Below are 6,642 nucleotides of genomic sequence, written 5' to 3'. Positions count from 1 at the left end.
CGAATCGGATCTTTGGGAAACTTACGCCAGCATATCTAGCAACTAGCTATCATGTGTTGGGCAAGTTTGAGACACTTTCGGCTCAAATAATAGCCGATTCCAGCACCTGCATCTCGGGAGCAAATCTTTGGGCAACTTACGCTAGCATCACTAGACACTACCTATCATGCACTGGGCAAGTTTTGGACACTTTCAGCACAAATCATTGACGATTCCAGCACCCGCATCTCGGGAACGAATCTTTGGGTAACTTACGTCAGCACATCTAGCAACTAGCTATCATGCATTGGGTAAGTTTTGGACACTTTCAGCTCAAATAATAAACAATTCCAGCACCCGCATCATGGGAGCGGATCTTTGGGAAACTTACACCGGCATCTCTAGACACTAGCTATCATGGTTGGGAAAGTTTTGGACACTTTTGGCTCAAATCATCGACGATTCCAGCCCCCGCATCTCGAGAGTGAATCTTTGGGTGACTTTCAACATCTCTAGTAACTAACTATCATGTGTTGGGAAACTTTTGAACACTTTCGTCTAAAATCATAGATGATTCTAGCCCCCACATCACCAAGTCGCAAACTACCCCCGCGCTCAAAATCATCGATTCGCCCAAAAACATGGATGGGACACCCACCCCACCCCTCTTCAACCTCCCTATTCCGTCTCTATCACATAGAGTCGTAGATGTGAGTAGAAAAACGCATGCTTAGGGGATCGTTTTCGAGATACTTACCGGTGATACGGCCCAGTTCCTCGATCACTCGTGACAATGCTTTCCTAGACCTAGCTCCACCCCGCTAGGTGGTCGTGGCGCACGGATGGCGCTGCCCCCTTGGTTTTCCTCTTGCTTTGCTTGCTGGTCGTCAATACTCCCATACCTCTCTCCTACCCTCCGTTGTCTAGTTGCCGCCAATCATATGCCAAAAAGAGATATTGTAAGCAATTTTCTGACATTATTAGGCAAGTTAGTGTAGAAATCATTGACTAGAAGAAAGCATTTTTTTGGCTGGAACTCAATGCGCAAAAAGGTTATAATTAAATTGACTAGAAGAAAGCCTGTTTTTTGGCTGCTGATTTTATCGATCTAAAGGACAGTCCGCAGCTTCTTACTTTTGCTTGCTTAGTGTTGCACTAATGGAAAACAGAAATGCCGACAGGGGAATTGGAAACAGTTCCAATTGAGGATGGAGAACTGGTGAATTGATCAAACAGATGGAGCTGTCAGTGCACACGTCAAAGCAATATCACGTTACTAATTGCATCTTGTGTGTGGCATCAGCGACCACTGAAAACGTACGTGTGGACATCTTATTTATCAAATCAAGACACACATATAGGATAGCTAGTGTATATATACTTAACTCAATTTCACAACTTAATTCCTTGATCTGCTGCTCCATCATGCATTAGCTGTAACTCATTGATCAAATGTCGTTGATTAATTGCTTCACTGTCAGGCTCATCAATCTAGATCGGATATGCATTTGCTAGTATTTAGTTCCATCCCTAACTAACTAATTAACAACACTAGCTAGCTATCTTGATGAGGCTCGGTCATTACCAATTTCTGAACTGTTGTTTCCTCTGAAAGTGCATGGCATGCATCATCCTCCTGCTATTGTTACAGCCACCATCTTCAGCGACATTATTTTTCACTTACAGCTTCAACACCACAACTGCAAAAATAACCAACCAAGCACGCGTCATTAACCATGCCAATCCATGGATTACTGTCTCCAATTAAGCACCCAGTTAACATATCATAGGCGGATTGTAGCTAGTCGGTGGTGAATACACAAGGTGAGTGCTCGATCTTTAGCTCCTCTGAAAGATGTTATGCCTATTCTGAAATTTCTAGAACATCTTGTCGTTCATTTGGGAACCGTCACAAATGAGGAAGAGGATTATCTGAGTTTTCTCAAAAGCTTAGGGAAGAACGGTTGCTAGTAACCCAAAAGGAAATGAGGCACACATTCTACCCACCACTTTGGACCGTATTGTCGCTGCCATGGCTAAACAAACGCTCACCTCCACGCACATAGGCCAATCAATTTTATTCTCTGTACACAAGCATTTCTTGTTCCACCTGCCATCAACAATTTTCTCGACCTGACATGAGCTCTCTACAACCACGAGATGCGGAACAACAACACCATAAGCGACCACAGGACTCACCAGTAGACGGGCTCGTCGGCGTTAGGCTGCCAGTTGGGACTCGCCGGACCAATGATTGGGTTGAAAAAAGTCTGCACAAAGGGGAGTCGCGGGGCGGACGAGCTTAGGCAGGAAGAGGAGCCACGGAGCCAATTGAGTGCAGGCGCACGGCGGCTTGTGCCCGCGGTGCATGGTGGCCACCGGGTACATCGGGGATGGCGCAGACGACCCCAAATCCAGATCCGCGTCACAATGAGGCCCGTCTCAAGCCGGGTTCACCACCGGGGAGGAGGACAGCCTCCGGGAGCGATGAGCTCCGTCCCTCGTTGGGGAAGCAGGAAGCGGTGGCGACCCTTAAGCATACCGACGGCTAGGGGCGGGGGCTACTTCGTGGCGGTGCTTGGGGGCGGGAAGGTGGCCTAATGGAGGCGTTGACCCATCTGGTAGTGGTGGCGTGCGGCCGCGGCAGTGGGAGGTGGTGGTGGCGTCTGGTCGCGACAGCGAGAAGAGGTATTGGCCGCGGAGGTGCGCATGTGGAGGTGGTGGCGATGGGAGCGGGCCGAGGCGGCGGCGGGGAGCGGGGCCATGACGGAGAAAAGGAAAGGGGTGGGAGATAGTGGGCCCGGCGGGCAGTACAGGGGTGCGGAGTGTTCGAGTCGTGGGTTCCGACAGGAATTCACCTGTGTGTCGTGATCTCGCGCACGAGGAGATCCGACGGCCAGCGAAGGTGTGTGCCCAAAACGTCTAAAAAGTGCAACTCCACTTTTTAGCATACACCCACCCCACGTCCCAACCTTATCCTCCACGGCTCCAACAGCCCCGCCGCTTGGATCGGGTCGCCACCGGGCGTTCCTACCGGAAGCCTCCAGCCGGACCACCGCCATAGCCGTCGTCCGCCCGGACCAACGCCATCGTCGGCCTCCGCCCGGACAATCTCTGTGGCGGCCGTCCGCCTAGACCACCACCGCTGCCGCCCTCCGCCCGGACCATCTCCCTCGCCGCCGTCCGCCCGGATTACCACCGTCACCGCCCTTCGCCCGGACCATCTCCGGCGTCGTCGTCCGCCCGGACCACCGCCGCCGCCCTCCGCCCAGACCACCACAGCCACCTCCGCCTCCCTCCTCGGCCACCTCCGCCCCCGCCTGCCCCATCCACCTTCTCCATCGCTGCCCTTCGCCCCGACCACCTGCCCTCCGTCGCGACCTTCCTTATGCTCCGCGTGACCTTCTCTCCCCTACAGCGCGGCCTGCCCTCCCTCCGGCACGCCCTCCTCCAGTGCGCCTGCTCTCTGCGCTCTGCTCCGGCGTGACCTTCTCTCCCCTACGGCGCGGCCTGCCCTTCCTCCGGCACGCCCTCCTCCAGCGCGCCTGCTCTCTGCGCTCTGCTCCGGCGCGCTCTTCGCCACTGCACTGGTGTTGGCTTCTCGCGGATCAATTCGAGCGCGTGGGGAAGTTCACCCGCTGCAGCCGCAGCCCCATGCCTCCCAGTACGCAGCCGGCATGGCCCTCTAGTGTGTTTTGCTTCCATTCTACTACCTCGCGTGCGCGTAAAATGCAAGAACTGCTCACAGCCTCAAAAAAGCAAAAAGAAAAATCGATTGCTGCCCCATACTCCACTCCATTACACCTTATCCCTGCTTGCTGCCTCTACTGCAGCGGACGACAAAAGAGATAAAAAAAGGGCTGATGCTACTTATTTTTCTACATCGTTAGGTTCAAAAAGTTTTGCTTCGCCCCCGGATGAAGTTCAGTTGTTGCTGAAGCTTATGTTGTTCACCATCGCGTGGCTGCAGAGCATCCATGCAGGTCGAGTAATTTTCTAATGCCAGCTCAATTACAATAGCAGCTCCAGCGCAGCCGTCGGCGATGGTGAAAACTGAAGTCTGAAACGAGTGTTGTTGGCTACATCCGGCAAAAGATATTCTGAAGTTTGTTGACGAACAAAAATTGCTACAACCTACAACATCAGTTGGTTCCATTGCGGCCGTGCGGCAAGCAGCATTCAACACAATCCTAAACCAACCCGTGGAGGTGGAGAGGTTGTTTTTTGGTTGATTGGTTTTCACATTTCTTATGCGTGGAAAATCAAGAACTGATGCGTTCCTCTGTTTGTATGCTCATGCCCTGGGGGCTGAGGATGAAAAGTACCTCCTAGTTGGGCTATGTGGCAGAGATATATATAGACATTTAGGCTTTTATTGATTTTAATAAAAAATGCATTTTTCTGTTGGTGCATGAAGCATGTCCGTGAATAGCTATCAGTCCTTTTTTGAACTTCCGTGAGTAGCTATTAGTGAATTGGTTGACATCTGAAAGATAATTCGCTGCGTTATTACTTTTGACATTTTTTCAGATTTTGAGATTTTCTTTTTGTGTACATAATAGAAAGAGAAAGAAGTTCAAAAATAAGAAATGACAAGGTTTCAAATATGTAACACGATAGAAAGTCCGTGTACGAAATTTGCATGCAGAAATAAAATGAAATCCACAATAAAGTTCACGTATAAAAAAGCTGAAGTTCACATAGAGTAAAAGGGTGCATTTCTGAAAAAAAAAAGGGTGCATTTCTGAATAAAAGATGTACTGAAAAGTACATGCTCTCCAAATCCTGATGCTTATATGGTCGTCCTCGAGGAGTAAAAATGCGGAGCCCACATGTAACATAATGATAATTTAAAAATAGTTCAAGTATTCTCCTCTAGGAATGTTGATGCATATAAATAAACCAAATTCGGGAGGTTGGAAAAAATCAAACATGTCAATGAAAAAATGTACCTAAAATGGTGAAAAGGTACTTAAAAGGTTTAAAAACTAGAAGTTTAAATTAAAAAATGGAGTGGCTTGATGTTTATTAGAAAACTAGGATTTTTTCTGTTACTAAAAGAAACAAAACCAAGAAGTCCAAATTAAAAAGAGGAGCAATTCGATGTTTATACAAAATTCAAATTTCCTCGTTATTAAAAGAATGGAAACAAGAAGTTCAAAATAAAATAACATGGTAGTTCGATGTGTTAAAATGGGAAAATCCAAATCCGCTGACAAGAGGATCATAGGAAGTTCAAACAAAAAACAGAGTAGTTAAAAAAATAAAAGAAACACTTAGAAAAGTGGATATTTCATTGTTTCTAAAAATAAAAAGAGATGTTCAAATTTTGAAAATGGAGAAGCTAAAAAAATCATTAAAATGGACTTTCAATGTTTCTAAATTAAAAACTCTAGAAGTTCAAATTTAAATAAACGGACGGTCCAACATTTATTACAAAACTAGGATATTTGTGTTACTAAAAGAAATAATCAAGAAGTCAAAATTACAAAAATAGATAAGTTCGATATTTACCAAAAAAAGCTCAAACTTTCATTGTTACTAAAGAATAAAAGTGAAGAAGATCACATAAAAAAAGGAGTAGTCGATATATATGGGAAACTTAACTTCTTTCCGTTCGTAGGAAAAAATAAATATATGAAGTTCAATTTCTAAAGTAATGTTTGGTGCTTATTTAAAAACATTTTTTTTTCTAATAATAAGACTAAGATGTTCAAATTGAAATAACGGAGAAGTTCAAAGTATATAAAAAACTCAGATTTTCTAAAAAGACTTTTGCTAGAAATTCACGTGGTCAGCCGAGGAGAGTTCAAAAATTGTTGTGAAGGAGGTTCACCGTGTATTTACATGTGCAAAAATACACAGAAATGTTGTGCAAATCCGATGAACGGGCGAGGAATTACGAACAAAAATATGTGATTGAAGTTCAACGTGAAAACAACAATCCGTTCAACTACTACACCAAATCCGCTTCGGATGAGAATAAAAAGAATAAAAAACTAAAAGCCTAAAAGGTTTGTTGCGAGAAGTTCACGTCCTCCTCCCGGTGCAGTTCAAGATCTCTTGGGTGAGACATGCGACCTTCAATTACAAGTTAAAAACAGGCAAAAACGACGTTGTTTTTGTCATTTTTAGTACTTCTCTCAAACGGCAACGAATTTGTAACAACTATCTATATCAAAAAGTTGCTCCTATTCATAAGCTTTCCAACGGTATATTGTATGCTATATTCTGATGAACGGTTTAAAAATTTCATGTATACCATTTAAAACATGTTTTTATGTATTCAAAAAAATATTTTGAACCGTCGCGAATATGAAAAACTGATCAAAACCGGAAATTTGCGTGTCTTTAACAGCTATCCATCGGTATATCTTTTGCTTGATTCTGGTAAGTGGTTTGGGAGTTATGGCTTTCGAGAGATGCGTTCATATCTCACAAGTTTCAAGGGGTTCAAGTTCATCTATATAAGAAGGAATGCCAATTTTTTTGCACATTGTTTGTGAATGCCTAAACACAATTCTACATCGGTTTCCTAAGCCACTTTGCATATTTTTATTTGTGGGTAGAGCCGATATAGATACGTGCATACACTCGGCAGCCCCGTATCACATATGCCACCACTGTTCTTCGCCACTCCAGTTACCAAGCGGTGATTAAGGG

The 6,642-nt window shown here is 45.3% G+C and overlaps 2 long non-coding RNA genes across 2 annotated transcripts in view; one reads left to right on the top strand and one right to left on the bottom strand.

Moving 5' to 3' along the window:
• The window catches only part of LOC119354682, a 4,666-nt gene extending 2,233 nt beyond the window's left edge, over positions 1–2,433 (bottom strand). Inside the window, exons 1-3 of the long non-coding RNA XR_005171165.1 lie at positions 2,179–2,433; positions 1,565–1,679; positions 737–902 (exon numbers count right to left, since the gene is read on the bottom strand). This is a non-coding gene — a long non-coding RNA (uncharacterized LOC119354682). The remainder of the gene's footprint in view (positions 1–736; positions 903–1,564; positions 1,680–2,178) is intronic.
• Positions 2,434–3,468: 1,035 nt separating this feature from the next.
• On the top strand, positions 3,469–4,391 carry LOC119354683. Its single transcript, XR_005171166.1, has 2 exons — positions 3,469–3,643; positions 3,870–4,391. It is a non-coding gene; the product is annotated as an uncharacterized LOC119354683 (long non-coding RNA).
• The last annotated feature ends 2,251 nt before the right edge of the window (positions 4,392–6,642 follow it).

This window comes from Triticum dicoccoides, chromosome 2A, assembly GCF_002162155.2.
Source record: "Triticum dicoccoides isolate Atlit2015 ecotype Zavitan chromosome 2A, WEW_v2.0, whole genome shotgun sequence".
Lineage (NCBI taxonomy): Eukaryota > Viridiplantae > Streptophyta > Magnoliopsida > Poales > Poaceae > Triticum > Triticum dicoccoides.
Note: the sequence above shows the minus strand (reverse complement) of the source record. Positions and strands in the feature narration are given on the sequence as shown.